Source organism: Galendromus occidentalis, unplaced genomic scaffold (assembly GCF_000255335.2).
Source record: "Galendromus occidentalis unplaced genomic scaffold, Mocc_1.1 scf7180000077470, whole genome shotgun sequence".
In the NCBI taxonomy this organism is placed as follows: Eukaryota; Metazoa; Arthropoda; class Arachnida; order Mesostigmata; family Phytoseiidae; genus Galendromus; species Galendromus occidentalis.
In genome coordinates this window covers 1,076,151-1,086,293 of record NW_003805458.1, presented here as the reverse complement: position 1 = coordinate 1,086,293, position 10,143 = coordinate 1,076,151, and positions in this window count along the sequence as shown.

Here is a 10,143-nt window from a genome sequence, read left to right as displayed (position 1 = left end):
TGCCGGGTGAGAATACCCGTGATACTGAAGTATACCGCGATCATCAGTGGTTATAATGTCCATTCTTGGTTGTCCCTTGGAGTATTGCGGTGTAACGTAAAAATGAAAAATGACGACAATCGGAAGCAGCTCTACGGCGCGACGCGGCGCGTGGCTCTCCCTCAACTCACTCACATAAAAGGACGAATGTTCGGTGTATGCGATCAGAGGCAGAGGCAACCCAGATGAAAGAACGAACGAACATTCAGGAGAAACGTAGAAGGAGGAGTTTTGCCGGCGACCGAGCCGCTCTTCTATGCGACAGGCGGGAGGCAGGCGGGAAATTCAAAAGTCACCCGCTGTGGTTGACCAAATTGCGACGCTAGTCGCCGGCTTTACGTGTATGTGTGTTGGTGTGAGTTTTGAGAATGCGAGAAAGAGAAGAACGTTCCCTCGCTCGTCTTCTTCTCGTGCGTTCTCATTCTGTTCAATGCCTTATTTCATTCATTTAAAAACCATTTGTCAAATCGCCGCTCGCTGAGCCCCCAGTCACGAGAGGGTAGATAGCGGGAGAACCGAGGAAAGCGGGAGAGGGCTAGACAGATTCATACATTGGTAAAATGTGAAAATGAAAGAAAACAGCCAATATAGAAATATACTCATTTCGCGATCCGTCCGGAATCGACAATCACCCCGACGGAACCATGAAGCATCCATCGCGATATTAACTTCCCCTACAATCATCAGCGCCGAGGTGGAGAAGAATTGTTCCGTTCAAAGTCTTGTGGATCAGGGCTGACCCATCGAAGGATGTTGCTTATCTGCCTGGCCTCTGGAATGCAGTCTTCTCAGATCGTTGATTCATGACATTGATTACGCAGAGATTCATTATTTCTAGATCGAAAAGTTCATCGGATCCCGCGAAAACTTCTCCATTAGGCTTCCGGTCATGTCCCAGAACCAAGCCCCCGAAGGGTAATTCATGATTAAAAATAACTCCCTCCCCCTTATTGGTCATGAAGTAATGTCATAGGTCTGTCACAATGCCTCGAGATTGGAAGTTAAGGCATTAAAAACAGAAATAGACTGGCAGAACGACACCGGAAACTGAGAGATAGGCGGCCGAAAGGAACTCAAAATCAAGGAAAAGAGGCACTTCAAGTAGGGACATAGGGAAAAGAGGCAAATAAAGGCATCCGGAATGAGGAAACAAGAGGAGCGCCCCCAATAAGGACCCTGGACTAGGACAATGGAATCGACATCCATGGGAGTCATCGGCTCGCGGGGGTCGAACTCCTCTTCCATTGCGCACTCCGGCTCACTAAGGTCTGTGAACTCGGGGTGGCGACTTCGCCATCGAATGCGGAAGTCCTATCTCAGAAGCACTTTTCCAACAAGAATGTTCGATGAAGCTTGAAAAAAAGCAGAAAGTTGCAGGAGTTTCAGGAATAGGCATCGGGCTCGGAAAAACTTGACTTCAGACATTTCCAGGCACTTATTGCATTCTGCCTCAAGTTCCAATCTCTAGTCATAAGTCATTAGAAGGCTCGATGTCGGTCTCTGGGAATCGCCTGAATCGTCGGCGGAGCCGCCCTCACTCTACTTCAGCACGCCTGCAACAGATCCCCACGCTCTCAGAAAACGCTCTGGAAGCCTTGAGCAGTCAGGAATCCTCAGACCGGGCGGGGGAGATGATCAAATAGGGCATTATCGGCTGGATGAGCGTTACGGCACTCAATATTGGGTGAGGCTTACGGATAGGATCCTATATCGCGCTAGGACGCGTGAGGCAATTGTTCTCCCAGCAGTCTGATGAATTGATTTGAAATTCTCCCGCTGGGAAAGAGAGCCATTCAATAGTATCGCTGGCAGGTGCACCCGTTAGATATGGGTACCGTCTCACAAGCCAGAATCGCAAAAACCAGAAATCGCAAAAGCCAGAATCGCAGGAGCCGGAATTATCAGGAGCCAGAATTCTTAGAAGCAAGAAATCTCAGGAGCCAGAAATTTCAGAGGCCGGACTGGAAAATTGGCTCAAGGTTGGTCGGAACTTTGCCGCCTCGACGCAAAGCCCAGCTTGACTTTCGGGCGGAACCCCCATGTATCGATCTTCGATCAACCTTCAAGCTAACTGGAAGAAAGGATCACAATGATTTCGTTTCACGGATGCATAGCACTCCTACCCCGCTCACAAAGGGTATCTTATATAATTGGAGTCATGGAGTATACGCTCCGGTCTCTAACTCATTCGACAGGCGGATCAAACGATCGTTCGAGAGATTAGGCCTCAGATCCGATCCCAGAGCCGCAGCCACTCTCGCGCTTCGCGAGGATCCAGACCTGAGATGCAGCTTCGTTTTTCTGTGGTCCGGCAGCGATCGGGGAACGGCGAACTCTGGCTCACGGGAATCCTGGCTTATGAGAATTCTGGCTCTGGCGATCCTTGCTTCAGTGATTTCTGGCTTCTGCGATTCTGGCTTGCGATCCGAATCTCCCTCCTGATTCGTGTCTGCGGGGGTACTGAGCTCAAGCCCGATCTCGAAGGCCGGCGATTCGAAAGAGTCTCCTTCGAGTTTGAGTATCCACATCGTACACCGTGCCGAGCTGACATATGTATTCTTCATGCTCTGACTGCTGAGGGCCGTACATTCAGGAATTTAGTCTTTGAGCACGCGACTACGCCGACGCGATGCATAGGCGACAGCCCAACGCAGGCCACCGGAGACACCAGTTCAAGCGTTCAGTGTGAAAGGCGGATTGCGTGATTTCGGAGTGAAATTTCATGACTCCGATCGTCATTACGGCTCGCCAACAGTCCGTCGGTATGCTTCCCATTTAGGCTGTCGCGCCGCGTCCGATGAGGCGTAGCATGTCATACGAACGGCATACGACATGCGGCGCTCGCACTACCTGCGGTGGACTCCGGTGAATTTCGCGCATGAATGAGAACGAGGAGTCTCCGGTGACCATCCGCCATCGGGAGTATTTCACGATTTCACAGCTCATGCTCTATCTGGGTGTCTGTTGCCGTCCGAGAAGCATACTCCCGTTCTCATCTGACTCGTGACGGTCAGTTCGTACCACAGGATTGTACTAGGATGGAAACTTCTCGCGGAGAAAAATATTCATGCCTGCCAAGATCCTCGGATTAAATTAATGCCATACGGTGCCTTCCCATAGATTCGAAACATCGGCGCCATTGGCTGGAGCTGATCCGGGAAATGACTCGCTTGAATCGCTGAAGCATAATAAGTCAAAAACGTGAGAAGACATCCCAGTCAACCCCCATCGATTCCGTCCAGAAATCGATGCATGTGAGCAGTGCTTCCGAAGGGGACCCGCGAGCGGGCTCGCTGCATCATCGAAAGGATCTGAAAATGTGGAAGATCGGAAGTAGCTTACAGCCCACAAAGATGAGGTTTGAGGTCTATGACTTACGACAATCGCTAGCAGCCTTTGAAGCAATAATGAACTGGGGGGCAGCCCGGAAGACGAATCCTGTCACCTCAGACGAGTCTTATTGGTTCTCAAAACTACGCCGCACATCTTTCGCTCAATTGAACAATGTCCTCGTCTCGAGCAGGGGGAGGAAGGTTCAGGATCGTTGATTCGCATATTCAGTCGTTGTACCGTCTGCTCTCTCAGAAGGAAGATAATAGAAGTTCACCAATGAAACGTTCGAGTCTGCGGAAAATCGAATCCTTCTCTCAGGTTGCGGTCCGACGCCGTAGGACAGCGGTGCACTAATCGTCTCCATTTCATGGAGCTCCCATTAGCGGTACGAACAGTCTACTGATTTTATCTCGAATGTCGTCACCTCGTTAGGTTTCTGAGGCATCCGAAGATTCGATGGAACAGTCGGCGCGTTGCTTTACCAGATACAGGGTGTTGGCGAGTGGCACGGCAAGATAGAGAGGAGACGCCGAAAGTGTCGAGAAAAGAACCTCAGAACACTATCTCTTGGTCACGCTTTGTATTGGTTGCTCGAAGCAATCAAGCAGCAGGGGATACATTTCAATGCGGCTGGCTATGTTCACTTCATATTTCAGTAAGTGGGTCCGGGCGTGAGCGAGAGAGAGAGAGACGAACCTACAGGCTGGTAAATGCGGCTACGCTAATACAAAGCGGGAGGGAACTTCAATGTAATCGAAACCCTGTCTCAGCTCGATTAAATCCAAACGCTGTTGGTGAGATAATAAATTATCTGATATTTGGGGGAGGAGCAATGAAGCACTCACGACATCGCGGCTCTGACCGCCGGCGACAGAAGCAGATACAGCGAACGGGAACGTTCGAGTTGGCCGGAGGAAATCGCCGAATCGAAAGCCGATCGGACTAGCGAAATAATAATTTTCCAAGGTTGACATGGATTCTTTCCCCACACCGGTGCCGCGTGAAGCAGGAGCCATTCTCGTCGATACACCTCCCGATAGACCGATAGTCTCCGAAGCTGCGGCTCCGGAGCGTCGACTGTCGGAACCATCGTCGCCTGCTCCAACTTGCGCCTCGCATACTACAATCCCGGGCTCTTGAGACACCGTTATTTAGAGTTTTCTAGGAGTTACATTAAGAACCAACCGCACGCTGTGTATGGAAGGTTTCGAAAAGCCGGAATGCGCAATTGTCGAAGCTCTGGTCTTCAAGCTCGGAATTTAGCTCGAACGAGGACTCTCAGGTCATAGATCAGGAGAGTTTGTCTCCGCAGAGAACATTCTTGAATGTTCTACCCTCAAGGATTCACTGTGGAAGTCCTTTCCAACCCTTGATGATGAGACTCATGCCGCCGCAGCGGCTCACCTTCCCTGGTCGATCAAGCAAAATTTTCGCAATTAGATCAGAGCGATTAATTTCGATGTTTCACCCAAAAGAAAAGCATGTGCCGATAATGAGGACCAGGCGACTTCCAGAGCCCGAATATGTCAACAAACACCGCCCTCCCCTACAAACGTCTGCAGTTCCCATTGAATAGGTTTTCGAATTCAGTCGAGGAGAACATCATCCCATGTATCGATCATACACTCCGAATACTCATTGAATGAAATCGAGTGATAAGATCATTTCTCTGTCCCAGCGCTGCTATCAGAGCGGCGGCGCGGCGCCACCAGAAGTAAACTGTCAAGTCAATGATCTGAACGCGAGCTTGTTTGGTTCCTCTCGTCAGGTATGTTCGGTGTTGTCCCTCTCTGTCTTGACGTTCAGCGCTTGGTGTAATGACCGCTGAAGCTCGACGGAGCGCCTCTGTTTGTTCTTGAGACCCTTATCAAGATCCGATAATTGCGCGACATTCTCCCCGAGCGCGACTCTTCTTCGGATGTCGATGCTTCACCAATTGTAGATATTTGGGTGATTCTTGTTCTCCACGACAGCTCTCGTGGGCGGATCAATTCGTGACCAGTGAGTTAAGGCAGTCCGAATGAAAAAAATGATTGCATGAAGGGACGGCTAAGATCAGTTCTACAGGACATCGCAGAAGCCAAACAAAATGATCCTACGGGAACACAGTCGGAGAAGACTAAGAAACATTGATGAATGCGAGGAACAGGAAGAATCGCTGTGAACGCTCCGACGAGCCTGAAATCCTGCCCTTCAGTCAGCCGAGGCAGACGTCAAATTAAATGTCGTTGTACAAGGCAACCGAGACCCCCATACGGAATGAAGTTCGGAATCCTATCGGCTCATTTATCATAACTGAACACGATTCGACACGACTGTAATCACTTCCTGAAACTTCGATTCTCTCCGTCCTCTTTGATTTGCTTGTAGTATTTCCTCTGTTTCGCGTGCGCGGCTTCGAAGATCGACGCTATCGGCGAATTTCGATCTTTGCGCCAAAGCGTTCATGGCACGCAACGTGTTCCCGCCGCGTCAGCCCAGCTCAGCCGCGGAAGAAGTTCATGGAGCGAGAGAGAGGAAGCATAGTCTAATAGTAAGTACACTATAAACGGGTCTTTAACGCGGATCTGAGACGAACGATCGTCGAAGCTGCTGGCGGTCGCTGCGATTCCGATCGGCAGCGGCTCGCCTCCCGGGCCGTAGGCTCTTTCTTTTCGTCGAATCGCGAGACTTGCCTCCCCAGGCGCCTCGGGCACCACCCCCGACCCAATGTCCGAAAAATACTCTCTGACAATTCGCATCTGCCTTTCGAAATCCGGTATCGATACTGAGATATGAAGAGAGTGAATCCAAAATACATTTGTTCTGCACTATTTGAGATTCATGGGAGGGGCTCTGAGGGGATCAGAGCCCCGAGATCCCGCGTATCAACGCACGAGCGAACAGCGAGAAGACAAGAGCGAGAAGGTGGCTCCTCAATTAGTCGCCAACTTCGCTTGACTCCGTACCGTACGGTACGGTACGGGGACCTGCGGATCGTCTACGATCATCATGTAGCTCGCAGTCTTCGGCGAGTGGTAACACTTCGGGCCCTAGAAGTGTATCCAGTGTCCGGCCGGGATGAGAGCATTATCTCTCGTCGAAACACAATTATTCCGCACAGAATCTCGAGATCACGCATTCGTAACGCATCGGATTGTCAAGGCACGAATCCTGCGTGTAATGACTTTGAATCGATGCTCGGTGCCAACTGGACGCCACATCTGCCCCTCATGGCGTCAGAGCGATAAGGATCTAATTTTATGACCGGACTCATTCTATAGGGCTTCAGCCTAATTGAATGCTGTCGATTTCTTCGATAGCGACGATGCCCCTCTACACGAACTAATTCAAGAGGCAATCGCGCGAATTTCACGCGTCGACAAGACGAGCATGATAATATCTGCGATCCTGCGGCTTGCCCCAGCTAGAAGAAAGGACAAAATCAGGAAACGTTCCCGTCGACGCTCTTCGCACAATCCGCCCGACTTGAGCAAGACAGCAGGCGTCAATCATCGAGTCACAGATAAAATCGTAGTGGCAAAAGAATAAATGAAGGGATTAGGAGGGGGGAAGTCGTTCCCTTTCCGGTAGTTTTATGCTGTGCTCATGCTCCAAGAGCATAGGCGGTGATAGACTTCGGCGCGGCGCGTAGCGATTCGATTATTGCCTCTCCCAAGTAGAAAATCCTTATCGCCGGAGCTGTTATCGCCACCCATGATAATTAGTTGCGTTTTATGTACCGATAAGGAGCTGCTGCTCGCTGGGGGCTTCAGTGTGTCGCCGGCCCGCCGCATTAGTCAAAACATCCATATCTCGTCTGACCTTTCAACCGCATCGACGTTCAATCGAATGGCAGGCTCCGCGCTCGGGCTTCGCACGGGCGATCGCGCAGCTCAAAAATCGACCACTTCAATCCCATCGAGCCATTGTGGAGTTGACGGCTATGCGGTCACACTTTGTTCGTTCGAGCCGTTGGCCCTTCGTTAGTTGCTTTTCTGGCGCACAAGCCGGCGGATCAACCGCTCGATTGGCCGTATAGCTCGAGCCGCTGATATCCCATCGCCGCGCCACCGACTGCATGCGTGCCAGTCAGCCCACCTAACGCCATACGTTTCCATCCACCTTCGGGAATGGAAGGTCGTAAAAATTCAATTAGCGAAGATTTCGGAGGCCTATCTTCTCCTTTCCGATCGGTTTTGCGATTCGCTTGTTTGGTTCTCAACCGACTCCGCATTCATCATTATTTTCTTCTTATCATTTGTCGCCTCCATCTGTCTTCATCTTCAGAGCGAAAATATTCCCGCTTCGGGAGGAATCAAAGAAACAGTTGGAAAACGTCGGGGATCCTCGCTACTTCTGTGGAAACTCCCCGTACCCTTCTCCAGACATCCGAGTGAATTAACATAGGGTCCCCATTCCCGAGCTCCCGGATCGTGAGCTCTGCAAATGAGAGTCGCTGCGAGCACGAGACTGATAAAAATATCATTCTCAAGAAGTGGAACCTCGACCAAGAGTAGAGTATCTGTCGCATAAAGTAACGAGAACGCCGAGAGACCATGCGGATGCGAAGGCCTCGAGTAACGATCGACAAATGATGCTGGAAATATCGCTGTTGCCTCATGTCGGTGGGGTTTGTCCAGCTCCCGTAGAGAGGGGAGAATGTTCGGCAGACGAGTTCTCTGGGGCTCCTCAAATCTGGAAGCATCGATTATTCATTATTCTGGTTAGGAGTCTCTCCAGAGGCCTAGCTCCTTCTTCCCTCCTAGTTGCTAGATCGGCTACATCGCCATCGTCCGACGGTCTGCTCCGAGAGGCAGTCGACTTCTGGCGAATGCTCGAGCGGGTTGTTTACAGACTAGAAAGTTTAGGTTGGGGAGTGGGAAAAGAGGAATATCGACAATCCCGACGGACTAATCGTGAAACTGCATCCGCCAACGACCAGCTGAGCCATCGCCCCTGTAGATTAGGGTCTCTCTCTATGTCGGAAATTTGAACATCGCTAGGGAAGGGCAATGAACAATCAATCCTTACCAGCCCAATGCGCTGGGATGTGAAAACTGCGTTTGGGAGATGATTTTCGGACCCATTGGGAACCCACACGGCATGGACATTGATAGTAAGCCATGCAGTCCCCAAAAATCATGCTTCTCCAACATATGTAGAGTACCTCCTGTCTCGACATGCGCTGAAGCATACCTGCGCTCCGCGGATCCCCGCGTGAGTCAATGTGACGATCGAGATATTTTAACCCATATACAGCCTGAAGATCTGACAAAAATACCGTAATCTTGCCAATGGGAGCCTATCTCTGTTGCAAGCTCCCCGAGAATCATGTTCGGAACAACGTAAAGCCTCCTTCGACCATAAGCTCTGCCGTTTTGGACAAGCCGCCTGAAATATGCGCTCGGAATGATGAAAGCTCCCTCGATTAGAAGCAGCCCTCAGAGGCTTCCCATTTAACAAGGCCGTCGACAGATCAGCGGTTCCCGGATTTGCATGTGCGAGGCTCTATTCCACTTCAACGAAGAGAGAGAAGAATCAACAGTCGCCCCGGGCGAATTTCGCTTCTCGAAACTCGAAAGGACACGCCTCCCGCACAGGAAACTGGAAACAGGAGCCGGGGCTCCCATCGGAAGGAATACGGTATGCTCATGACCCCATCGCGCTCAACGGGACATTCCTATCGATACGTAAGGAGCGCTCCGGGAGAGCTGTCCATCGCACATAGCCAGCAGGTGCCTCAATTTTCGTCGGTACCTATCGAGAAGAGGGAGCTCATATATCGATTGTTCCACTGATTTGTCGTCTTCTTCCCCGCCCTTAGTACGAGAGACCTTCCGCCGTTGATACTGGCGCTCTCCAAGTGCGCGAACTTCAACTCCGGACTCGCGAAGTGTAAACTCATTTCTTAAGTTCAATCTCGCTTCTCCAGGGTGCTCGGCTGTTCGATGGACCCAGAATTCCCATTTCTTCCCACCATGACCTAATGCAACCCGATCCCCTAAATCTGCGGGAAATAGCCCCTGGGGCTAGTAGGGGCCGAAACTGAGTTGAAGCTGAAAAATTGTAAGACACTTTCTCCCTGAACCGTCTAGATACCTTGATACCAACTCCCCGACGCTATGACACAGGACGCATCGCGTAATGCCGAGCGATTCCGACTTCACCAGTGATATCCATATGACGCGGTGATATCCAGTGATATCCATATGAAGCAGCCATCGGCTCGACCGTGCCACATCGCACATCCAGGCGATGTCGAGCTGTCTCTCAGTGTTTATTTGGGAGGCTTTCGAAGAGACGCATACAACGTGGGTGTAGTGAACCACGAATTTATTCCTCTGATTTTTGTTTTATCGTGTGCGAGCTAGTAGTGAGTTGCTCCGAGCTATAAACGCCATGTATGAAGACCGAAGATCGGTGAGACCCAGTAGATTCTCTCTGAAATGGGATATCCTTCGTGACCCTATGTATTTCAAAAATCGATCCCGACGGGTCCTCGCTCACCAATAATTAGGAACCGTTCGAAGGTTTCACACAGAGAGACCTGACCGTATGGAATGTATCCAGATTCTCATTCCGGAGCAAGATTGGAAATGAACGTGCTCTCCACCGCATGATGGTGTGATTGGATATTTTGCTTCCCCAGCTCCAACCCGAATACCACTACGCCGTCGGAGGCGCAACAATCCGAAGATCATCAAAGAAGACGCGCAAACAACGTACGGTGCCCGAAGAAAGTCAGCGATCAGATATTCCACCAGGGAGCAGGTTCGGCGCTCGCACGAG